The sequence below is a fragment of the Diplotaxodon limnothrissa genome, linkage group LG11 (genome assembly GCF_057381915.1).
Source record: "Diplotaxodon limnothrissa isolate DT_005_m linkage group LG11, D_limnothrissa_male_GT1.1, whole genome shotgun sequence".
Classification (NCBI taxonomy): domain Eukaryota; kingdom Metazoa; phylum Chordata; class Actinopteri; order Cichliformes; family Cichlidae; genus Diplotaxodon; species Diplotaxodon limnothrissa.
In genome coordinates this window covers 23,004,096-23,030,627 of record NC_140606.1, presented here as the reverse complement: position 1 = coordinate 23,030,627, position 26,532 = coordinate 23,004,096, and the positions used below count along the sequence as shown (strand labels likewise).

At 40.3% G+C, this 26,532-nt stretch overlaps 1 pseudogene; it reads left to right on the top strand.

The window, feature by feature from the left end:
• Window positions 1-21,162: 21,162 nt before the first annotated feature.
• LOC146622744 (uncharacterized) lies at window positions 21,163-22,243 on the top strand (annotated as a pseudogene).
• The last annotated feature ends 4,289 nt before the right edge of the window (window positions 22,244-26,532 follow it).

The window sequence follows — 26,532 nt, the reverse complement described above, 5'->3', positions numbered from 1 at the left end:
TTTCTCAAGGGTTTGTGTCCAAGCTGTTTCTTTATGTGCCATGTTGTGCATGCTAATGTATCTCTTGTGCTGTTAGAGGACAAGTTACCGTAGCTTGGTAGTAAAAGTCCAGCGAAACTGAAAACTCGGGACCCGGGGCCACAATTGAGGTTTTTTAATCTGCATTTTTTTCATTTTGTGTCGCCATTCAGTTACATTTCTTAAATATGTTCAGTAGATAAAAGGATTTTTTTATTTAACCCTCCCATTGTACAGTATAATTCTACCACATGCTAACATTTTTTGATATGCCTTCTCTGTGTCTGTGTTGAAGGTTTTTCTGCATTATGGGGACCACTCTGTTCTCACTTGGTGTAATTTAATTACAGCGGACCTTGGCACACCCAGGCAGCGCCCACGCAGAGCAGTGCAGAATGCCAGCCGGGAACATCCTGTCTTAGGCGACAGGAACATCAGATGCGACAGATGGCTCATAAATCATGAAGGTACGTGCGCGGTGTCGATGGGAGGCCTTCCTCTGGAGAGCACGCTGTGAGCAGGTTGGCTGGGGGAGCATCAGCTCGGCAACATTAGCACTGGACACATAACCACTGCGACTGGCTCCTCGGTGTCACAGAATCAGGGGAATCACTACATCATGTTCATTTTCAGCCAGCATACACAAAGTTGTAAGGTGTGATGTGTATATATGTGTAAGAAGAGGTTTATATTTGTACGTTATCTGATTAGGGTGGTCCAGTTATGAAAGTACAGGGTATCAGTTTAAAAAACAAAGTTACAATCTGATTTGCTGTGTGCACCATATGGCAGAGCTCTCACCTAAAAAACAACAGCATTTGGTAAATCAGGTAGTTGGGCCGGAGTAAAACATACAGCTATTTTCAAATATATTTCATGGCCCTTAAAGCGAAGGCTTTTTAACTGTTTAAAATATTTACATTTAAACATTTGGAAATTTTATTCAGCAACGTGGATACTTTTTAATCATTTGTTTATTTCTTACTTATTTACAGGGTTGGTTGTTCATGAAAAGCATATAATATATTTTCAGTATTTCAATGGAAGCTTACATCTCTTTCTCTTCCAACAGACTGAAGCAGATTTAGACCTAATGGACCAAAAAGGATTGGTGCATCTTTGGATCCTTAAAGTCTTTTTAGGGATGCAGCACCATTCTTCTGAAAGTTATTCCCTTATTTGGTTTTTAGGCTATGTTAATTATAGCTCCCAAAAATGGATTCCAATTGGATTTGGATCTATTAGAAGGCATAGCATATATTTTCATTGCTATGCAGATGACACCCAGCTTTATCTGTCCATGAAGCCAGATGACAGAGACTAGTTCAGGGGTAGGCAACACCAGGCCTCGAGTGCCGGTGTCCTGCAGGTTTTAGATCTCACCCTGGGTCAACACACCTGAATCAAATGATTAGTTCATTACCAGACCCCTGGAGAACTTCAAGACATGTTGAGGAGGTAATTTAGCCATTTGAATCAGCTGTGTTGGATCAAGGAGACATCTAAGACCTGCAGGACACCGGCCCGCGAGGCCTGGAGTTGCCTACCCCTGGACTAATTAATTAAACTGCAAGAATGTCTTAAAGACTTAAAGAACTGGATGACCTCTGATGTCCCATCTGACTGTTGGGGTTTTCTCTATATTATTGTAGGATCTTTATCTTACAACATTAGGTAAAGATCCTCATATTTAGGCAGCTGTTGTTGTAATTTGGTGCTATATAAAATTCAGTAATAGAAATTCAGTTGAGCTGAACTAACCATACCATATTATTCACATAATTTTCATCCTGATCTTTTTTTTTTTTTTTTTGCCTGTCCCGTTTGGCTCTTTTGCCATCAGAATTGTTGTCTAAAGGCAAAGAAAGATGCCCAACGGATTTACTTTACCAAATTGACCATCCCAGCCTTGCCATAATGGTCCATTTGATTCACCTTTTATTGTTTATTTTATTTTCACTTACTGAACATGGGACAGACTTGACTGGGGGAAAGAAGGGGAGAAAGAAAGAGGGAAAGAGAAACAGCTGAGAAGAGGGACAGGGGAGAAGGGCAAAAACCAACAGAATGAGCAGAAAAAGAAAAAAAAGAAGATCTAACCCAGCGGTCCCCAACCCCTGGGCCACGGACCGGTACCGATCCGTGAGTCGTTTGGTAACAGTCCAAGAGAGTTGAGGCTCGGGTGTGAAATTTATGGTTTTCAGGGTTTTTATTGTTAACTCTGTTTCCCTGGGACTTTTCCTGTGTTATAGTTGCGTGTCTTATTTTGAAAGAAATATTTACACGTTACCACAGCGACCATAGAGCATTAGGGGCCGAAAGGAGGATGTTACTCTCAATGTTGTTGGCGCATTTCAGGAGGACGCTGCTAATAAAGTTAGACAATTTGTGTTTATTATTATATTTACAAAATACGGTCGTATCATTTGATTTTGTTGTATTTATCCGCGACGCCTTAAAGGCCGGTCCGTGAAAATATTGTCTGACATTAAACCGGTCTGTGGCGCAAAAGAGGTTGAGGACCGCTGATTTAACTATTCAAACACCCCACCCCTATCCCCACCGCACAGTAGGGTCCAAATTTCAAGTTTTCTTGAATTTTGTTGTAGTATTCAATTCTGAACTTGAAACACAATATGGTGTTCAGGTATTTAGGACTGCCAAAGTGCATTATTTAATAATAATTTTCAGTATCTGTCATTTCAAAACTGCCCCTTTATTGAGGGGAAAATGTCATATTTCTTGGATTAAACAACACTGAATTTCACATCATTTCTCTACCCATGCCTATTAAAGCGCTTGACTCTATATATCAGGTTTCATCCACAATTATTCATTTCTCATCTGTTGGGAGTTAATTAAGACACCACATCATTAATTGATCCTGATATGCAAATCATTCACAGGAAAAGTAATTTCCTTTTTGATTGCTAACTGCCTTGGCTTCTAATCAATGTTTTACTTTGCATTCACTCGTGTGAAAGAGTTGCTTCTGCAAATGCTACGCCGAGTGCGGCAGGTGACAATGTGTTACATCAATAAGCAACGATCCTCTTTTGAGTTTGTTTATCTCTCTTCGAGTCTGCTTATGTTCAACTGTGGACGTATATTGAGTCTCAATACACTGTGACATAGGAAAAATCGCAGCCTATTGACATGTACTTCATCTGTTTGTTTATTTGTGTTTTGTAATATTAATAGAAACCCTTCATTTGTTTTAATAATGACAAAATAAGTCATTATTTTGGGAGAAAAATAGTCTACAAATTTCCTTTTAATGAATGATATTATGATTTGAGTTGTTATGCCGTTTATTCATTTGTAGCAGACGTAGTCTAGCATCACTGAACAGCTGAAAATGTGAGCAGCTGAAGTGGTGTTTTTGTTCCAAAACAAATAAGGTTTTAAAGCCAGAAATAAGCAGCTGGCAAGGCCCCAGCCCTGCAGATACATTATGGTCATTTTATTCGATCAGACATTAAATATCTTAGTTATTGCGCCTTTAAGCAATGAAGGCTTTATGAATATGTATGCACTGTGGCATGTTAATTACACCCAGGTCAAATATCATTTGCATAATATTAGTGTTTCAGAGGACTGACGTAGTTGGATTAGGGGTTTTCGGAATCATAACAGTGTTTCTAGTGTCAGATAAGTTGGCGATAAAGAATTAATTATTTTTTAGATTTCACCAGTGCACTCTCCTAATAATTTAGGCTACTAATTTTTTTGAAGGTCAAATGCCAGACAAAGATGTCAATGTCAAACTTTAAGTGCAATGCAGGTATTACTAGTTATTTTTCAGTTTATATGAATAAGATCAGTCAGGCCAGATCTTCGGGATATAACACGGATATCTAAAAACCTACTTATACAGACAATTTAAGTGCACGGTAATAATGTTTTTTATCCCTTTTGCAAAAAAGGTATTTTTTTCTGTTTTCCATCATCATTATCTTGGAGCTGCTTGCCTTTTTCTACATGGTAAGCTCATGAAGGGTGCAGCTTTGCCTAACAATGGAGAAACAAGAACTCTGCAAAGGTTATCACACCCCTGTGTTACACCTGCTTGATCAGTGGGGTCACCATGCAAGAAAGGAAGCAGCAAATGAAAAATTAAAGACGATTTCAATTTGTGACAGGGAAAACCCTTTGATAACCGGATATGTGGCTGGATAAACAGACTGACAGATGAACTGATGAATAATACACTAACAGACTTTATGAGTGGGATTGATTCCTTCTCAGATCAATACTTCTCATACTTACCTTGATGTGAAAGTGCAGGTATTGCCATTGTGAATCAGAGCACATCACAGCCATCTCTAGGGAACTCCGCTCTTCAGCTTAAAAAAGCAGCCGAAATATTCAGCATTAGTTCTGCTCAAAGCTACTGAATGTCACTGGTTCTCCCTTCCCCACTCAGCTTCCAACAGACACGCGTGCACGCATACTCCTGTGTTTGCATACTAATTTCTTTGTGCTAAACACCTTTCCATCATTCCTCTGATGAAATCTCTAGGCGACGAGATGCACAGTTGTTTGAATTGTTTGTTTGGAGTTTGTTATTCACTTGTTAATGAAACACAAAGGCACACAGCATCTTGAAGTGAAGAGTGGCATGCTGTTATACTCAGTCTGTAACCCAGAATAGGAACATCCAAACTGCAAAATCTCCAATGACAGCTTATCACTTTGAAAGACGAATGAGGACTGAAATTCTGCAAAGAAGTAAACGGAATAATTTTTCACACCAATTTTAAAAAGAATATTTACTTAGCCATTCAGCTGGCACTGGCAGTTATTCTGATCATCAGTTCAGCACTTTAGCCCAGACTACCATATCGCAACATGTTATTTGAACAAGAAGTTCAGTGAAATTATATGACCATTAATGAGTGTGACCGGTGTCTGCAATGCTGACTTCAAGAATTGAATAGAGTTTTGTAATGACTTTCGTGATACCCTGTTTTTATCATAATGTGGCATGAAAATGGGGTGAGGAATGCTCACGGAGTGGACTGAATGAATGTAGCCTTAGCTCTGCTGTCTAATCACACCTCAGCCTCTCTTGGCTATTCACTGTGGTTGCAAAAGAGTTGTTGTGTATTAGCTAAGTTTTCAGAGTGTTTTTGTCAATCCCTTTTTGTCAGTTCAATACGGTTTTATTTATATAGCAACAAATCACAATACTTGCCTCAATACACTTTATATTGTGAGATAAAGACCCCACAACAATGTGTTGCATTCCATGCCGATGCTTTGCTTTGTTTGATGGTGATTTTGGACTGATTTTATCTGGGTAGACCCCCAGTTTCACCTGCTGCTGCTTTAAGACTCCAGGACTCATGTTGAAGTATCCTAACTGAAGCCTGAGTTGTTTCTGGTGCAGCTACTGGAGTGTGAATGTTAGGCATAGAAAAGAAAATTACTTGTATAAACAAGGTTTTGAGTGATTGAGTAAGATTTGATGTAAGAAAGCACTTTGAGGACTCATATTGAGTAGAAAGTGCTACATAAGGACCTGTCCATTTGCTATTCATTTCAACCTGTTAAACTGAGTTTTTAAATTTGATTTGTTTACCTGGGAAAACCAGGAAGAGTGTTTGAGTTTGAACTTTTTATCCCTTCCTTAGAGAGGCAGAGTGCCTCAGGTTGCTGAGAGGCTAGGCATCTTTGTTGAGGTCACCTCCCCACACATGTGAGTGACAGCACAAGTGGGACACCATTTTATTTGCACTGAAGCACAGACGGAGCCAGATTTTGTATGTGAGTGCAATCCCAAAATAGTGCTGACAGCTGTGGTTAGATTTGCGGGTGATTTATAAAAGTCGTGCTATTTTTTAAACACAGGCACAGTCAGTTCATTTCAATATGAAACGCCCATTATGCCAAGAGCCAATTAAGATATGATATTTTGCTTCAGTTAAAGGGAAAGTGCAATTTGTCAATTGTAATCAGGAAAGCATATAAATATAAGTCATTACGTGTATGTTGAATTAAGGCATACGGAGGCAGCCTGGCAGAGAGAGTCATAATGGAAACAGACTTTAGTAACTGACAGGCTCAAGTGCAGGACTGTAAGTCATGTGATTTAGTAACATGCAAAGCGTTAGTAAATCTGACTCATGGTTGGTAGCAGCCTTGAGCATTCCTCAGTATAGACTGCCTCTTCAAGTGGCCTCTGTCTCTGTATGAGTGGGAAAGGGTGCACACAGGTAGACTACATCTTATGCAGAAGGCGCAATGTGAAAAAGACAGGAGACTGCAAAAAGAATGTAGTTAGGTAGCATCAGATCCTCGTCTACAGGTTAACTTAGGAAATGAAAAGTTTATCCAAGCGAAGGCAGAGGCAAAGATTAAATAGTAGAAGTTGGTAGGGGTTGAGATAGGCTCCAGGTGGTAGGGAAGTGTTGCCAGATAACTGGGAAAATACAGCTGAAGCAGTGAATTAAATTGCCAGGAAGGTGTGCAGTCTATATTTTGGAAAGAGAAAAGAGGACGAGGAGACTTGACGAAGAAGAAATGAAGAAGGCAGACAGAATTACTTGGAGGCTAGCAAAGACTGGGGTCAAAGGAAAAGGCTTATAGTGAGTTTTAAATATGGCTAGATTGTAAAGAAGGAGAATGGGACTCATTTTGATTGGCTAGGCCAGGGGTCAGCAACCTTTAACACCCAAAGAGCCATTTGGACCCGTTTTCCACGCAAAAGAAAACACTGGAGCCGCAAATACTTTTTGACATCTAAAATGAAGATAACACTGTATATATTGTTTTTTACCTTTATGCTTTGTGTGAACAACTAAGGTGTGTTGCTTATAAAATCCATGAAGTGCTACAGAGAAAATTACATTTTATTTATGTAATTAACACATTTTGAACTCTTAAAGAAATATAACAAAAGGAAAGACACCCAGCTGAACTAAAATGACCCATGTAGCAAACAAAAACTGTTGTGAGCCACCACCCTTATATCACCTTTGGGCTTTTGGATCCTTGACCTGGCTTTTAAAAAAATAATTGGAAAAAAGCACTATGCTGCTAAAAACAGAAAAATAGATATTTGCCAAATTCTGCCTAAATATGTATTTTACCTGGTTAATGTGTGCGGCTGGGCGACGTCTGCTGCGCCGCTGCAGGGGAGGAGGACGCACCTGAGCGGCACCCGCAATCACGCCTCGCCGCCTTAACGTCTGTGCTATCTATGCTGTTGTGTTGGTATGTGTCGGGCTGTGAGCTAAAAAGCTACAGCCGGCTGTATGAGTACAGCAACCGTGTGTGAAAATCGTGTTCATGCAAACATCGTCGGGTGTGCCGTGATATGTTTACAATGGGACTTCTTCTCCTGAACCTCTGCGCACAGCGTCTGCAAATCAGGGCTGTACGAAGTGACTTTCATCTTTACGCAGGACTGTAAGCTGTCATCTGTGAGGCGTGAGCGGTGCTTGTTTTTAACATAGTTCACGGTGGAGAATAGCTGCTGACATAATGTGGATCCGAAGATCCATAATTGGCCTACCTGGAATTGAAAGTCTCGATAAATGCACGGCGTTTCGGTGGGTACACCGGCATCTGCGAGTGTGACGCTTATTTTGAGCGATGAAAAAATAATAGAATATAATTTTATTTTTATATTTCAACATCACAATAATCTTCCAATTTAGAACTACTAGTTAAAAAAGAACTAACATAAATAAAATACAGCTAAATACTTTTCCCAAACCACGCGGATCCGCACTATAAGGACTAAAGAGCCGCATGCAGCTCCGGAGCCGCAGGTTGCCGACCCCTGGGCTAGGCAGAAAGATCAAGCTGGAAAAGATGCGCAGCAGGTTAGAGTAATTAAAGATACAGATGGAAATCTCCTAACAAGTGATGAGTGTGTGTGCTACAAAGACAGGAGGAGTACTCTAAGGAGTTCATGAATGAGGAAAATTAGATAAAGGGGGACAGATGGAAGAAAGTTACTGAATCAGGAAGTGCAGAGAATTAGAAAAGATATAAGACATAAAGGCACCTGCGAACAGGCTGAAGATTCAAAAGGTCGTTGGTCCAGATTACATACATATGGGAGATATGGAAATGTCTCTTCTCTTTTTGCTCTTGACGAAGGTGGTTGCACTTTTCTCCTCTCCTCCTCCTCCTCTCCCTTAACTTCCCTGCTTAGCCTCTTGTGTCCTTGTCTAGTCTCGTGTTTTTTGTATTACTTTTCCCAGGAACACTCACTCACAGTCTGTTCTCTAAAACCTAAAAGAGGAATTATGGATTTGATCAACTGGTCCCTGAATGCAATTGACACCCTTTTCTCAACGAGAAGTCTGGGCTTGGGTGAGCCTGAGTGCTGAAGATATCTACCTATTCAGAACCATGGTAACAGTGTTCTTGCTGATCGGAGCTGGCTTGGCCCTGACTTATCGCAGAATTAAGAAAGCAGAACCGGCTGTTCAAACCCCCAGAAGGCTGCCCGCTGGGATTGAAACGATGGGACGAGGCGTGAGTTTCTCAAAATGGGCTCATTGAGGGCAGCATGGTTAAGATCTTGGAGAAGCTTACGGCTGCCGTGAATACTCAGAATAAGACCTCTGAGTGCAAACTGGATTACATCTGGAGGGGCTCGCTCGGAATAACACCTCTGAGCGCAAATTGGATCACATCTTGGAGAAGCTCACTGCGGCCGTGAGTTCTCAGAATCGTCTCTTTGAGCACAAGAATGACAACATCACGGAGCGTAAGTTTGATAACATCATGGAGAAGCTCACGGCTCTCCAATGGGAGATTGAGAGACCAGTGTGGACTGTTAGAACAGCTTTGATATTCTCATTAGTTGTTCCCACTAAAGAAAAAACCACCATCATAATGCGGCTATCCCTTCGGCACCAGCTGTCGTCTCAAGGCTGGAGCTGAACAAAAACACCCTGATACGTTTTTAGACTGTTCCTCCCGTTCTATGCAAGGCCACCTGGGTTGGCTGGAAGACTGTTTACTTAGCCTGGCAGGGCGAAGGACACTGTCTCAGCTGAACTCTGGACATATACACACAGACATATATATACACATGCAGATGAGTGTGCAGATGTACACTCATCCCCCCTCCAAACGCCTTCAACTCTTAGTTTTTTTTTCTGTTCTCCCTGATGGAGCTCAGTCTGGGGGGAGTTATTTTTTTTTTCTCCTTATCTTTCCTCATGTGGTGCATTTTCCATTGTTATACCTCTCTGACCTGTCTTCCCCATGTGATGTTTTTGTGTAATGTATGTATGGCTGGAGGGTAAGATGGCGCCGCCATTGCATGCAATAGGTCAGCAGCCTTAACATGAAATTTCCCCTTGTGGGACTAATAAAGGTATCTTATCTGTCTAGGAGAGAGGGCAACAGACATTTATGTGACAGGCTACTTGAGGAATGGGGAAGTGTTCTATTACTGATTTTCAAGAACAATTGCTATCTGCAAAGCTGTAGCAACTAGAGAGGGTTCATGCTGACAAGCCATACCATCAAGATGTAAGAAAGAGTAGTTGAAGCTAGGTTACAAAGACAGGTGACTATTGGTGAGCAGCAGTATTTTTCATGCTGAAAAAGAGCAATACAGATGCAATGCTTACTTTGAGAGTGCTGATGGAGAATTACAGCTGCACTAACGCTCTAAAGAAAGCATATGTTGGTTTGCCAGGACTGGCACTGTGGTACTGCTTGAGAAAGTCAAGTGTGGCAGAGAAGTATGTGAGAGTGGTGCAGGACATGATGTATGCAGCAGGAGTGACAGATGGGTTCAAAGTGGGGGTTGAATTACATCAAGGATCATCTCTGAGCCCTTTCCTATTTGCAATCTGTGATGGATAGGTTGAAAGATGAGACCAGGCAGGAGTTTCTATGTGTGATGATGTTTGCAGACGACATTGTGATCTGTAGTGAGATTTGGCAGCAGGTGGATGAGAGCCTGGAAGCATGGAGGTATGAGCTGGAGAAAAGAGGAATGAAAGCTAGTAGAAGCAAGACAGAATATGTGTCTGAATGAGGAGACAGGTGTAATGGTGTGGAGATAATGAAGGTAGGATTTTAAGAACCTGGGGTCAATCAATGAACAATGCACAAAAGAGGTGATGAAGACAGGCAGGCTGGTGTGGATGGAGAGTGTGTTGGTGATTTGTGACAGTAATGCAAAATAAAATAAAAATGTAAAAATAAAAAAATAGATCAATTTCAAATAAATCAATTCTTTTGTTGAAAAGGCAACATTTGAAGCAATATAGGAAAAAGTAGAGCTTGAAAAACATTGAGTCATTAAAATCCACCTGGAGAAACCTTTGATGGGCTGCAGGGAGGGATAACTTTTCATTCTCAGTCAGTTATAACTACCTATTACTTTTTTTGCTGAACAGAATAGAGTTGTACAGTTTGCAGTACTGCTGAATGATGAAAGGTGATTGATTTTTTTTTTGTATTCGGGGGTAATTTGAAATGCTTTTATCATACAGTGGCTGCTAAAGTGGCAGCTGTGATTAGGCTCCACTCTACAGCATCATACAATGTTCACTTAGCAATCAAAGTCTCCTGTCTTTGTCTGATGCTTTTTTTCTCTTTCTTTCATTTATTTCTACAAATGCAAGCTAGTGCAGGGCAACTGGGCAAGTTTCTGACTTTCTTATTTGTCATTTACCACAACAACAGCCTCATATTATTTGTAATACCCATTGTTTTGCATTAGGAGTCAGTATTTAGAGTATCATATTTCAGTATGTTTTAGTATTTTTGCCAATAGTTTGATTGGTGAACTTGAAATAAGGTAATGTTTGTATTATTATTTATTGTTTTATTATTATTTTTATTTATTCATTTTAGACATTTTTCATTTTAGATTAGTTAATTTTTTATTGTTATACATAGCAACTAGCACGTTTTTGATGAGAAGGTTTTCAACGCAGCAAGGCAGCAATAGCGGGTAACAGCATAACTCCAGCTCTGGTGTCTACCTCATGCTTCCTTACCTGTTTTTTTTCTTGTGCAGGCTTTAATTATCTGGTCCCACCTGTGCAATCTTGTCTGCTGATTGGTTCCCAGTGTTCTGCCACCTAACTGGGGATTGGCCTTTTGTCTCATTATTAGAGCAGGATAAGCAACAGCATTATAATAAAATTATGGCTAGCCTGGGAACACCTTGGTGTTCCCCAGATAAGCTAGAGGACGTGGCTAAGGAGAGGGAGATCTGGGCTTCTCTGCTTGGGCTGCTGCCCCCGCAACCCAGCCCTAAATAAACAGAAGAAAATGGATGGATGGATGAATGGATGGATATAATGCCATTAAAAGATCTAAAGGAAAGCAACACGATGGAAGATAATTAAGGACACAGCAAATGACAAATATCCAAAACCAACATTAAATCCAAAATAATCTGGCTTGTGTCAAACTGTGACACTATGCATGAAATGTGCTTGGCAGACAAAGGTGTAACTTCAACTTTGAAATGAAAAATGTGTCAATTAAAGGCCTCACTAAAATACAATATGAGAATAAGCATGACCAATATCAAAATGTGCATTCACTTGACCAGCCCCTCTTATTTAACTTAATATGACTGGCTGTTGTCGTTCAACATAATCCAGAACATCCAACATTTTTGATTTATAAGGCCTTTGCATCTCTATAGCATGAGGGAATTAGATATTCCTTTGTTTGGTTGACTTCAGTGGCAGACTCCATGAACAGATCATGTTACACACACATTGTGGTTGACCTTGCACGTGCTGCCATGCCTGGAGGGGAGCTCCTCATTCTTATGCCAGTAGACATTATACCAAGGTGGGGGTGAAGCTGAACTCTGCTATGCTGGAAATCAAAGGCAGCAAAAGTCAAATGTATAAGCCATTTATATATCATGACCTGGATGACTGAGAACCTACACTGACAGACTATTGATTTATAATGTCCATACAATTGCACAACATATAAGATTGTTGCAACGTCTTGGTTTACCTGTCAGTCTGAAGCAGAAAGAAAGAAACAGATGATGATTTCATCTATTTTTGTGTTAAGTTTTTAAAAACATGAGTCCGTTAGAGTGTCTTTTAGTAAAGGTCTTACAGCAGCACTGACATTTCCTGACAGCAGATAAGGCATTGCCCCCATGAAGCTGTGCTTGTTCTTGGAGTCGATTTCCGCTGTATTTGCAGTACTGTCTCCCTTCACCACAAGGATGCTGGCCAATTAAAATCTCAAAATCTGTGTTATTCAGCACAACCAAATGGCTGTTGACTGCTGTGCAGGAGCCTACAGCGTGGAGGACGGAACTTCCTATGAAAAGTTTAGCGGGTTGGCTTCCAGATGGTAGACAGATCTGCTTAATGCACCATAGGGCATGGTGAGCACACTGCTGCAATAAAATTAGACTAGTCACATAGTACACTTTCTAGGCATTACAAGGAAAATGTTATTTCTATTTTATATGTTAAAAAAAATGAATGAAGATGTCTGAACTATAACTGAACTGGTAAATAATTTTAGGTGGTGTCTGGTGGTTGGGAGGGGGGCGGGGGTTGTTAAAGAAGAAGCAAGCATCAGAAAATCGATAAACATACTAGAGTAATAGACTGTATGTTAAAGATGGACACAGCTTTCAAGTCTAAAAAGTTAAACTAGTCAGTAGACGTCTATTGAAAATGTCTATCGGCTCTCTTCATCGAAGACCTCAGTAAACACTACAAATCAAAATTATATAAACAACACACAACAGTATAGCAGTCTATGTGGAGGAGCATCAGTTTGAATCTAAGAAGTGCTCCTTATAAAACTGCAGGTCTACCATGTAAGTCAGAGGTGGGCAATTCCAGGGCTCGAGGGCCCTGGAATCCTGCAGGTTTTAGATCTCACCTTGGGTCAACACACCTGAATCACATGATTAGTTCTTTACCAGGCCTCTGGAGAACTTCAGGACATGTTAGGGAGGTAATTTAGCCATTTAAATCAGCTGTGTTGGTTCAAGGACACATCTAAAACCTGCAGGGACACCGGCCCTCGAGGCCTGGAGTTGCCCACCCCTGATGTAATCTCATTTCAACGAGATTAACCTGAAAGCACTAGTGGGAACACAACGAATATGACTGCACATTTACGCAGACATCATCCTAGTGCAAAGACCAAAACAACAAGCATGCTACTAACTTTAGCCGAGTCATTTAGACAGCTGTTAGCACATGATTCTCCTTATGCTGCTGAGAATATAGCCCAGAAGAAGCGGATAGTATAGCTTTTATTTTGGAAAGAGACATTTCTCTGTAATAAACTCTCTTTTCCAAAGATGAGTGATTCCTCAATCAGATACAGGGCTTGCAATATCGCTAGCCCGACGTCCTGGAGCTAGCGATTTTTTTCAGTCGGGCTACCAAAATCTATCTCTGCCCTGCCCGTCGGGCTATTGTAGGAAGGAAAAATATATGTCAATGCTTTTGCATTCTTTCAGAAATGTAGCTGGGTAATTATGTCATTGGCATCGGTGAGCCACTGTCAATATGTGACATATTGAAATCGCGTTTGAATTTGCGCTTGTTTTTTTGCTTTCACTTTGCAATCGCACGAACTGTGTATAGAGAGCGACAGCACTGATCTGTGAGTGATGATAATTTGTGCACCAATTCCTCTGACATCGTCTTATTAATCGTTAGCTTACTATGCAAACATGACAAGTGAAATCTCCCGCAGCTTAAACATGTGAGAGGTTGATCGCGCAGAGAATCGCTGAGCTTATGTGAGTCCGTGTGTAAAAGCATTTCAGTTCTGCTGAGCCAAATAAGACAGGTCAGGGTGAAGAAGTGACAGCCAAAGAAAAGCTTACCACAAAACGGAGAAGTTATGACAAATCAGACTATAAGGCAAAAAGAAAGTGCAGCTTTATGGTTTCATGGACAAAAGAATTTCTGTGGCTGCAATATGACGAGCTATATAACCAGGGCTGCACATAAGTGGTCCGCAGGTGCGCATTCGCTGTCAAAATAAAAAAAACACGCACAAGGGTTAGGGTTAAATTTAAAAACTGTACTTTTGAGTTAAAATATATATTTATAATTTTAATAAATGACAAATTAAAAAGGCATGAACATTTTTTTTGTGTCGAAAAAATATCGAACCGTGACACCAAAGTATCGAACCGAACCGTGAATTTTGTGTATCGTTGCACCCCTACTAATTATGGACTTACATACTTGCACTTGCTGTTTTGAATGTATATATTCAGAGTGAGTGCAGATGTTGCACTTGAAATGGTCAAAAGTTGAGTATGGAATCCTTTCATAGCATAGAGAAAATGTCTTTGTTTATATAAAACTCTTGTGGAACAAATGGTAAGCATTTCAAATGTTCTTTTTATGAATTTATACATTATAATAAATAGATTAACAAGTTTGGTTTGCTACTTAAGTTTTTTACAATTGCAATTTTTTGCAATTGTTTCGCATTTATGTTTTGTTTGTTTTTTTATTTCGTGTCATGTTGTCTTTAAGTCATTTGTAATTTTCATTGATATGCAGTCAGTGGTTTCACAAATTGTAAATGTTTGAAAAATGCCACAGCTGGCATGACAAACACTGTAAATGCTGCAATGGTCATTCCCTGTATTTGCTAAACTTGCTGATTTGAATGTGAGACAACACAGCCCTCTAGAAATGCATGTGCAATACTAGTACACAGACACAGAGGTGTTGTAACTAAAATACTAACAAATTGAGTGTGATCCTGCTGATATGCATTGTGGATGTACTGCATTTATAATTTTGTGGGCAAGTTCAATTGAGTTTACTTTTCATTTTATGCTCATGTTGTCGAGGAGGTGAGACATTGTGCTGTGCCAGGTCCAGAGGCAGAGGGGCAGGTGGGTGATGACAGAGACGGGTGCACAGACACCATGAACAGAGAAAAGGAGCCAAGACTTGCCAAGCATACACAGACACCAGCAAGCCCCCAAATGACACAACATATGGAGTACGACTGAACAATCCCTCCACCCTTCTCCACCCGCCATCATCGCAGCGTCTTTTCCTGCCACACAGCAGCTCTGTGAAAAACAGGCACTGACACTGCGACTGGAAGTGGAGAATTTGAATATTTTGCAACAATGGCAACAGCGTTAGGCAAGTCCTCCAAAGACATGTTAAATCAGATCCTGATTCATACAGAGAGAAGCTCTGCTGAAAACATTTAATTTTGTATAATAAGTGAATCAGTGAAGCTTGTTATTAATAATATTTTTCCCTGCAGTTTCAGAGAAGGTGAGGTGCCATCATAAGAAGACAGAGGGTATGAATGAATAGCAGAAAGTGAGTGTTATAAGATTTATTTGTGATGTTTATGTCTTGGTGTAATCAATGCAGTCAATGTGCTGTCCTCTACAGCAGCTGCCCACCTCTCAATAATGAGGCATAGGCCAATTACTGTCCAGATGACTATCCACTCATTCATTAAAGGCGCACTCCTTGTCTGCAAGCCAAAAAGGAAACAGTACAGGGAGGGCATGACCTTGACTTATGATTACTCCACTTTTATCAAGGCAGAGCCCCCCACCCCCAAACTTTCTGGAGCCTTTCTTTGTCATAGAAACAGGTTATCTGGTTTTCAATAATTCAAACATGATCATGGCATGGAAGCAATCGTGTATATCAGCTATCACAGCCCAAGAGCTCTTTGTCTTTTTCAGTTGTCCCCCTTCCTTTCTGGGCTTATTTTTCCCTTCCCCGTCTCCTTCTCCAACCATCACAGTTCTACTTAGTGCAACTCCACTGTAAAAGCCTTTACCACCAACCGCACCAGCAGAATATCTATGACTGTAGGACACATCCAGTTGTGCAGTGTGCAGCGCTGGCGCTAACAGCAGGCTTTACACCCGCAGTCATTCAGCTGATTCACATGCTGTCACAATTATGAAGTGCTTGAAGCTGAACCAGGTCAAGTAACTTCTTTCCTGCTGGCTGCCTCTCAGGAGTTCATAGCTGCTTCTGCAGAACAAAACAACATATTCAACCCCAGATTTTCACAGAAAGTAAGTAAGTAAGTGTATATCTCTGGCACCCTCAGTTGGCTGCCGATGCATTCGGTGACAGCATTATGACCAACTCTATGTACATTTGTATGTGCTTCATCACTGGTGGGTATTTTTCAGCAAGAGAAATACTTGTCACCATCTGTCATCTCCCACAAACACATGGACAAAATGGCTTATGGTGGTTACAGCGAGAATAAGAAAACAGAACAGTTTTAATAATTTCATTATATAGACCTTGATTCCCCTACAGTTTATAGGCTGCGTTAGTTATTCAGGGCTCGAGACATGTATATTTATATGTGTAAACTAGCATACCAAGTGAGCTTAGTTAAAGGTCCAATAAATGTACTATAAACCGGGAACGCATGGTATTGCAAGACTGCATTGATCATTAAGCATTCATATATGATTTTGTGCAACAGAAGCATTAATTATTTAATGTAAAATCTCAGCAATTTCTCTGAATTAAAAGTATTTCTGCATTGCAGTCATCACGAATAATGAGTTATTAATTATGTTCGTGTCCTGTTCATGAACAGTAGAATGTTGATGTTGCATCTTGGATGTGTTTAGCTTGTTTGGAGAGTGAGAACCGTGGATCCATCCTTACTGTTTTACTCTCTTTAACCTGAAAACCAAGCGTTGGTTGGCCTGTTTAGAACCAGGAATACTGTAACTAATTATTGCCTGACACTGCGGCCATCATAGTGGGATAGTGTAACACCCGTCCCACGTTCTATTGAGAGGGGCCCTGGGTTCCTGTTGTTACTTTCCTATTGATACTCCCTTTTTAATGCTTATGGTATTAAATATGCAATAAAACTACACTATATGGAAATAAATCACACACAAGCAGGTCAATTATAAAGTTAACTCCACTTTAGTGAATGCTGAATTAACAACACAAAGAAAATAAGTAAAATCAATAAAGTTTGTTAAACAATGGTAAGGTATCTACCTCAACAGAAACAAAATAATCAAATAATATTGTGGGCCCACACGCACTCTCACCAAACACACACACACCTTAAGTGCTACAGTCTTTCTGCTAGCAAACCCCTCGTTGCAGGCCTGAGTCGTGGCTCTGGTGCGTTGGGACCTAAAACAATATGGTCGCTTCACTTGTTGCCAAGCAGTAAAAATAAAAAGCACGTGCAAACAACAGTACTCACACCTCCAGGCAGTTCAAGGGGATAGCGGGGAAACTGGGTCACGGCTACCAGCAGGCCGCGGCAGCAGCACTCAGTCGTCGTTTCCACGTGAACACATAACTTCAGCACACCAGCAGAAGGGACCTCTCTGACACGCCAGCAAGACGTCCGTCTCCTCCTACTGAATCACACAACCCTGCTAAATGCCAGTTCACATGCTATAACATTCAATCTTAGCATTAGCTTAATAAATAAAAACAGAGCAGAACAAGAGCTTAGCGAATATGCTAGGCTACGCTAGCGGCTATGTTAGCAGTTGTGCTAGCGGCGGTGTTAGCGGCTAGTCGCGGTTAGCAGTTAGCCCGTTTTACACAATAACATTGGGTTCAAGTGTCAGACAAAATTCACATTTACCTCACAGTAGGGTACAACAGTTCTCGACTCCAGTTAACTATCCGTCAACCCGAAAATACGTCGGTCGCCCTTCTATGAACTGTGTTCACTCGACACTGTTCAGCTCTCGTCTCTCTCGCTTCCTGCAGAGTGCACACGGCTCCCCACTTACTCCCACCCCTCTACCTGAGACTACTTCAGGGTTCACTGGAGCTGTAGTACATATCAATACCATATCAAAAATAATGACATAAACCTCAAAATACAAATAAGAAGGTTGTGCATTTAACTGACACACATCACATACTTTGCAGGCATTTGTATACATTCTTGAACACATTAAACATTTGCAATTAACTATCAATATTAATGAACAAATTTAAATAATGAGCTACTTATATAGCCAGGGCTACAATAGTTTAGGACAAGACTATGCAAAGTAGAATCCACAGCAGTGAAATAAAGACTGACAGGTGACTATCCCCAATACAGACCACCATATGCATGCTGAAATCAGCCGCAAGTTTGTTTGGAAAATCACAAGCAATATTTGCTGAGTGCTCCCAATTTTGTAATTGGTGTATAATTTAAAGGCGCCATGGTAGTGGTGTCATTAGTATTTTTACTTTAGGCCTTACAGCATCTTCTCGTTGCATTTTTCTCATTTTAGAAAGCCTGAAGAGAGGCACAGATTGCATGCAACAGTCGATGTTCAGTTATTTAAAAGATGAAAAAAAGCCAGGCCCCGAAAAAGCCAAAATTAATCAAATCGCAGGCTCAGCATGCGTGGTGAAGGCAAGTCTCTATAATGAATGTTGTATGAACAGGAGATGGATTGGAGGGCTTGCTAATTTAGTAACGTAGAAACTAATGGCTTTTTTCCTCTTGTATACTCTGCCATTTCTGTGGTTGCCTCTCTCAGCAGTGTATATTTTGACCATTACTTTTTTGAGGAAACTGTCGGTCTCTGTGTGTGCATGCGTGTGTGTGTCCCTCCTCTTCTTTCCCTCGCTCCCTCTGCTGATTGCTATTCGTGTTTCAGAGGCAGCCTGAACCCTAGAGCTCAAAGAGTTCAGTATCGACAGTTGTCCACAGTAGTGAGAAAACGAATGAGGAGGCAGTAAGAAAAGAGTACGAGAAGGAGGAGAAGCCAGGAATTCATTAAAACAGTTACTATGTTAATAAATACCAGTTTACGTTTCTAACAAAGGCTCATGTAAATTTACATAAAGGTTGATCGAGTGCATCCATCTGGAACATGAAGTTTCTGTAACAAAAGAAGTAGCTGCCTCGATCACACTATTTTAGGCTGCAGTTCTCACCTCGAGCCTTTATGACATTCAAACTTATATAATTTCTCTCAGACAATATGTGTACATCTGTGTTTTTGCATGCCATCTTACACCCTCAAGCTTAAATAGCATGCCGCTTCTTCCTTACTCCGCTCGCTACCCACCTGCAACATACATATGTAAATGTCCATTTAAAAGGGATTTATACCTTTTTTGTTAGAAATAACAAAAAATACTTTGATATTAATGCATGTACACTGCCTTCAGCTGTTTTTATCTGCAAGAATTTTCAGTGTAACGCTAACACATTATAATGAAATGTAATTCCCGACTACCGGTTCTCATGTGGTCTCCAACTTCAGATTCGAGGTTGAATTCTTTGAGATATAAACAAACAAATACTCAAAACCATATTAAAGATTACATGGCTGCATATATCCTCACTATTTATCTCTCTCTCAACTCGTACATGCGAACATGCCAACACACACACACACACACACGTATACGCCTACTTACGACCACTGGAATATACACCCTGGCAAATACTGTTTGCTGATATGCGGATTGGGTTCAAGAGCGGAACAGTGAGCATTTCAATCTAAACAGTAAACACTCTTAATTGGATTGTGTGCTTATGTGCTTTGATGTGAATCCTCTAAGGACTGTATATTATTAGGCCTAATTGATTCTGATACATATTTACATGAGTTTAGAAAATTACCCCCCCCAAAATATAAATGAAAAAATAAATAAATAAAGTGAGTGGCTTCATCATGAGTCTAATTGCCACCATTTGGTTGACACTACCATTACTGACGCATTGTGTTATTGAGGTGCACTGCAGACTTCCACATTCTTACAAATTAGGCCCAATGGAGGCAATGGGAGCCGAGCAAGAGGGCTCACCATCACCCTAAGGCTGAGAGGTAGAGCACTGAACTTCTTTTGCTAGCCTTGAATACTGTCACCTGCCTGCGGAGGGTGTGAGTCAGGCAAGCCAACCTTTTTCTCTACATATAAGTATTTAAAGTCCCCAAAAATGTCAGCCAACACAATGCCAATGCAGTCACTTTGCTGATGGGTAAGACACTAACACCACAGTGTGTATGTGGTCTGTGAGCGCTACAGAAATCCAAAAGTCAGACAGCAAAGTTCAAGACCACTCTAGCCCATACTTAACACTAGACAGATGGCGTTCCAAATGCAGGAGCAGAGGATTAGGTCTGGAGGTTGATTGAAGGTTTGTGCCACTTTTTGGCACTGTTCTCCTCTGGGTGACACCGTGGTGGAGGAAATAACACGAGCTCCTTGGCCAAGCGGGCATTCACATCTTTGGTTTCACATCACCTGCAATTTGAATTCCATTACTTGCCATGCCACACTTCAAATAAAGCTCGGTCCTATTAATTACCAAAGTATGGGTTCAGGGTAAAGGTGAACGTGCAATTACAGAATTAAATCAAGGCCCTGTTTAGCTTGTCAGTCCTGACAGAAATAATTTGGGTGAATTATTAAATGCTTCCACCGCTCTCAGCTGCTTCATTGCCACCTCAGAAATATCAAGCAGCGAGAATCCACCCTCTGCTCTTTCTTCTCTAAAATAAAACTGTTAATTGTGCTTATTTTAAAGCACGATTAATAGATTAAGAACTGTTACTGTTGTATGTAAACGTCTTTGTGCCGTCGATGTTTTCTGAACCTTTTAATGAACGAGGTCAAGTTTAATGAGATCATTCTTAATCAGTGGTGGTACAGTGATCTTGCAGACATTGTATTTAATTATCATTCTTTTAGGTCCAGTGAATTAGAAGTTTTAATTAGCTACTGTTCAGATAATATTAAGTTTCGAGGTTATGCTATAATTAGCATATTGGGCTTGCAAAAACAGTCAAACTTACACAACAACGAATTTTATTTCAATCCAAACTTCTTCTGCTGTGTGTGTGAATAGAATTGTACCAGCTGTGGCGTCAGTTTGACCCGCACTCCTTTTTTAAATGTGTGTTTCTCTTTCCTTAAATGTAAAAAAATCCAAATGTCTTGTTTTGTAGAGTTCTGCTGCAAGCAAGCATTTTAACTAATTTTCTATAATGAAGCAATTTGCCAGTGGCTGACTAGATTCAGTGGCTGAGTTTTGGTCTCTATGACAACCAGCTGTCTGTAATTAGCAAATCAAGCCAGGGTGAGGCTTTAGGCAGTCCGAGTGGCTACAAAAGAAGTCAAGTGGCAAGTGTTCCAGTAATTGTGCTGTCATGAAGTTTATGCTGAAATAACTGCAGGAATGAGTTTTCTTCTCGTGGGTTTTCTCAGGTATTTAAAGCTTAAGGTTTTCTGTGGTTAAAAAACAATTACAGCTTCTCAGTGCTGTGCTATTTGGCTTACTGATTTTTTTTTTTGTGTGTGTGTGTCTGTGCGTTGTTTTTTTTGTTTTTTTTTTGTTATTTTTCTAGCACTGTTGTGCTCCACTCTGTGTCAGCTGGTGGTGCATATTGTGCTAAAACAGCAAGAGGTATGTAGTGCACTTCAATGGATGCTGCTACTTTAAAAAAAATATATAATTACCAATTAGTGGGTATATTTGACACTTCACAACAATGAACCGGCAAACAGGTTTGTTTTGTCTTTGTTTGTCTGTGCTGTAGCCCGTGCAGCTGCTTTGGGTTTGGATTATCCTGGAGTACATGGAGCGCCTGAACTCTCTGGACCAGCTTACCATGGAATCCCCCCTCACCCCTACAATCATGAATGGTTTGAGACTGTACCAAACATGGCCACCCCTCAACAAAATTGGCCAACTTTTCATAACGTGAGGCATAGACAAGCTAACCTAGGAACATCTGACAGATTTCTAATGACCCACGGCACTTACGGACCAGTTCAAAATGAATACACAACAAAGCCAGAGCACGGCTTTCCCAGAGGACAGTCGGTCAGTAACCGCGGTTCCAGTTTTAAAGGGGTCATGCGTGTTGCACTACCAACACGAGCTGATGCCCCTAGCCAGTTTGACCTTGTGAATAGGGATCCTCAAGGTCACTTGGTTGTCTATGGTGAACATGACCTTGTTGTTGATGAGTCCGTCCCAAATAGACAGGGCATTTTTCACCATGCACTCCCCCTGCCCCAAAACTGGGGTCATGGTGCTTACCAGAGAGCTCGAACTGTACATGGCCTCAGAAGAAAAGGGCCTGTCCTTGGTTCAAATCACTTTAAGAAAGTCCATGGAGCAGCAAAGACTAGTTGGGGTCCTCCTATGTTTGGTAGTTGGAGATACAGATTTCCTGGCCTCAATGCTAAACAGTTTGTTCAAGGTACCCCAACCCCCTTGGTGGTCTGAGAGACATGAAATCAGATCCCGTTAGACTTATTCAAATGAAAGGGTCTGACATTAAAGGCCCTGGCATATAGCTCTGCTGTCTTGTCAGATGGTGTTCCTTTGACTTTTTTTCTTTTTTTGAAGTTAACAGGGAGGCTTTTTGTGCAGGGTGGGGGTGAGAAGTGAGTCTACAATCTTAGTTTCACTGGAGACAAAGGGGAGGGATGTCCCTCCTACACTTATCTGTGTACAAGCGCCTATATTGTGTGTGTGTTTTTTTTTTTTGTTTTTGTTTTTTTGTTTTTTTTTTTTTGTTTTGGGTTTTTTTTGTTTTTTTTCTTCACGTGTAACTCCAAAATGAGTGATATTACACACCCTCTACTGAATATAAAATTTGTAAAATGGTTATGGTTCTCTGGGGGTTTTTTTGTTGTTGTTTTTGTTTTTTTTAAAAACACTCTCCCACCGCATTATAAATGACTCACTGGGGCCTGGATGCTACCACAGTGCCATCTGTTGGTTCCAATGGGTAGAGAGCCTTTGGCTCACATTGTTGTACACAGGTGCTGCTTAATGGAGGGTCAGCCTTTGACAAATCCCATAATCTGTTTACAATCTGTTGTTTGCAAGTACTAGTAGAGGCTATGCTAATTTTTTTTTCAAATAGCCTTGGCATTTCAGTGATGGCATGCTGCACTATTGGTCTGGAGTTTCCAATTAGATAATTCAGACCGTGCAAATTGGTATCACTCATTTTATAAAACAAAACTTTTTTTTTTTCTCATCAATGCAGAACATTGTCAGGAATTGCTGAAAGTTTGTGTGAAATGGTACACTGACCCATAAATCACTCAAGAGCCTAAGAGTGGGTTATGCGCACTAATCTTGAATGTGAAGAGGGAAACTGATGACGGAACAAAATTAAACCAATTAGCTGTTTGTGATAAGCAGGAAGGAAATCAATCACGGGAGGGTGGGGGGGAAAAAAAAAAAGGAAGGAGGGTGGAAAAAAGAATTCAGTAGCTGCAGTGAGTTTGAACCCCACCTGGCAACCTCGCATGTGTTTATGTTGGGCTAAATTCAGCGAACAAGTGAAGACCCTTTCAAAATATATTTTGCAAGACAGGGAAAGGAAGGACAAACTTTTCTTTAGTCACTGATGGCTACATTAAAAGTGCCACAATATCCTGTGATCATTTGCCTTCTTAACCTTGATCAATAGCTTAATGACCCTTTTTACCGCTTCGAGGAGGGAAAGGAGGAGGCAGGGGGATTTACTATGTTTAAGCATGTGGCGAGCAGTAAGGACCCATCACCAGGAGCTCACTGCTGCTAACAAAGAAATCTAGCTTTCCAAATCTTATGACATCAGAGCTTCTTTCATGCAACACAGTTTCACTTGACTTTTGTAATGATTAACACAAGCTCTTGTTTTAATTAAACATGCCAAATTAAGGCACTTTTAGTTGCTTTAGTTGGTGACATTCTATTACTTTTCATTCTTAAATATTCCAGTAAATCATTGTCACAATTGTCAGTTGTTGTTTTTGTTTTGTTTTTAAACTTAATTTTGCTGCTGTGTTGTGAAGAGTTGAGGCTTCAGGCAGACTTAAGTCAGCACCTCATTGATAGTCTCAAACGCAGCTAAATAGGCTCTTACTGCAGGGCCATTAAATCAAAATATATTTCACGCATTTTGTTTTGTATACACGGTGTAATTATTCGCACTATTAATTTCACACACTTGTACATTCCACTTCTTACTGACTTGACCACTATTGTGTACCAAGATTTGTCTGCGACCTAGGCTAGACCAGGCTTGCTGGGCTCTTTATCATGTCTGTTAGAGAAAGCATTTCTGCTTGCCTGAAAAATGTGTAAACACTGAGGCACTGCATTTTCCCTTAGCATCCTAAACAGTGCCTGCAAAATGGAAATAAATAACTCAAGAACTTTTCAACAGGATAACGGTATACAGTGTATGAAATCACCTGTCTGTAATTAATAGCTCGTGCATAAATTGAGGATAATACTGCAACTTTGCAACAAACCTTCACTATATAAACCAGGGGTGGGCAACTCTAAGCCCCGAGTGCCGGTGTCCTGCAGGTTTTAGATGTGTCCTTGATCCAACACAGCTTTTTCAAATGGCTAAATGGCCTTCTCAACATGTTTTGAAGTTCTCCAAAGGCTTGGTAATGAACTAATCGTTTGATTCAGGTGTGTTCAGGGTGATATCTGAGACCTGCAGGACACCAGCACTCGAGGCCTGGATTTGCCCACCCCTAATATAAACCATCCCACAGCCACCAATCCACCAAATGCAATTTTTATTTATTTTTTTAATAAACTAAATTATATCACTTTGTGGTGAAGATCGCTCATTTCAGGACCCAAGATCTGAAGTGATAGTTTAAAATATTTCGGTGGGCATTTTTGCCATGTGGGGAGGACGCACAGCAAAGGGCCCTGGGTTGGAGCAAAACCAACCTCTCTGCATTGAACCTTTGTTTTATGCTTCTATTATATCAAGCAGTGAGATAAATATATATTTGATTTTGATTTTGATTTTTAAAACATTATTACTCAACATTATTATTATTATTATTATTATATATTTACTGATATTGTAACCGCTAGGTTTTAACAGTCCTTTTTTGTTTTTTTCATAATCACCTCTTGAAGCCTCCAATTTATGCTCAGCCTGCAGTGAATATGAGCTAAATGAACAGTCTTTAAAGAAAGTTGTAAAAACCAGCTGAGCCTAGGAAATTAATCTGAGGAATCACCAGACAACTAAAATAAAGAAACCTTTGTGTTACATTCAGTGTAGGTCAGTCTTTTTGAATTTGCTGTCTTTCAATTAAAAAGAATTTATTTTCTTTAGCCACTGAAAACTGTTCCACTGAAAAAGTCTATTTCATTTCAATTAATTTTTATTTATACAGCACCATTTCACAACAGTCACCTCAAGGCGCTTTATAATGTATATAGAAAATCCCAGCAATCCCCTAGGAGCAAGGACTTGTGACAGTGGAAATGGGAAAACTCCCCTTTAACAGCAAGAAGCCTTAAGTAGAGCCAGGCTCAGGGAGGGAGGGCCATATGCTGTGACCGGTTGGGGGTGAGGGAAGGAGAAGAAAGCAAAGAAAGATGGGACAAGAGGCAGAGTTTAAAAATTACTAATGATATCATGCCGTAGTGTATAGCTGATAGCTGAAGACTCTGTCTCGCATTCTGCGTTTTAAAAACTCAAGGAACAAAAAGCAAGCCTGCAGTCTGAGAGCAAAGTCCTTTGTTGGGACAATATGGTGCTGTTTGTTTTTAAAAAATATGATGAGGCCTGACTTTTCAATGTGAGAAAACACATTTTAAATGCAATTCTAGATTTAACAGTGAGCCAATGAAGAAAAGTTAATGTGGGTGGTCTTTCTTTCTAGTCTGTGTCAGTACAGTCAGTATTTGCTACAGTGTTTTGGATTAACAGAAGGCTTTTTAAAGAACCTTTTAGAGCAGGCCTATAATGAATCGCAGTAGAAAATGCATGAGCTAACTTTTCAGCATTACTTGCTGACAGGATCTTTCTAATTTTAGTAATATAGCTCTGATGGGGGGAAAAAATAGAAGTAGTCCTACATATTTGTTTAATGTGTGGGTTGGAAAAATGGCTTCAAGATTCCTCACAGTGTTGCTTGAGGCTGAGATAATGCCATCCAGATTATCTAGTATCTGGTCAGACACCATTTACTAATAATTTTAGATTAGAGGAAAATAACTTTAGTTTTTGTCTACATTTAGAAATAGGAAGTCAGAGGGCATCCAGAACTTTGTGTTTAAGCTCTGCTTGTCATGTATTTGATTTGTATCAAATGGCTTCATAGATAAATAAAGCTGGGTATCTTATTATAAAAATGAAAATGTATATAGTGTAGGGAAGAAATAATGGTGGGGAAAGGTGTTGGTCCCAGCACAGAACCCTGTGGAACTCCATAAATAACTTTAGAGTGGAAAAACTCTTGGCAGCTAATATTCTCCCACACATTCTTATTTCAAAGAGCCAAAAAAGGGTGGGAGGAGCCTTAAAATATTAAAATATTTCAAATGTATTTTTTACTGCTTTAATTTGACTTTTAAGTTCCACCGCAGGTTTATCGCAGTTTTCCAGGTTACCCAGTCCAGAGTGTGTTCCACTGCATGTTGTGACACACACCTCTTTTAAAGCAATGCTGACTGTCTTCCGTTACAAAGGCTCAGTTAATAAGAGCGTGTATGTGCTGTGTGTTTTGAAATGTGTGTATTTCCTTCTCGTGTTTCTTCCCCTCCTCTTGTTGTCCC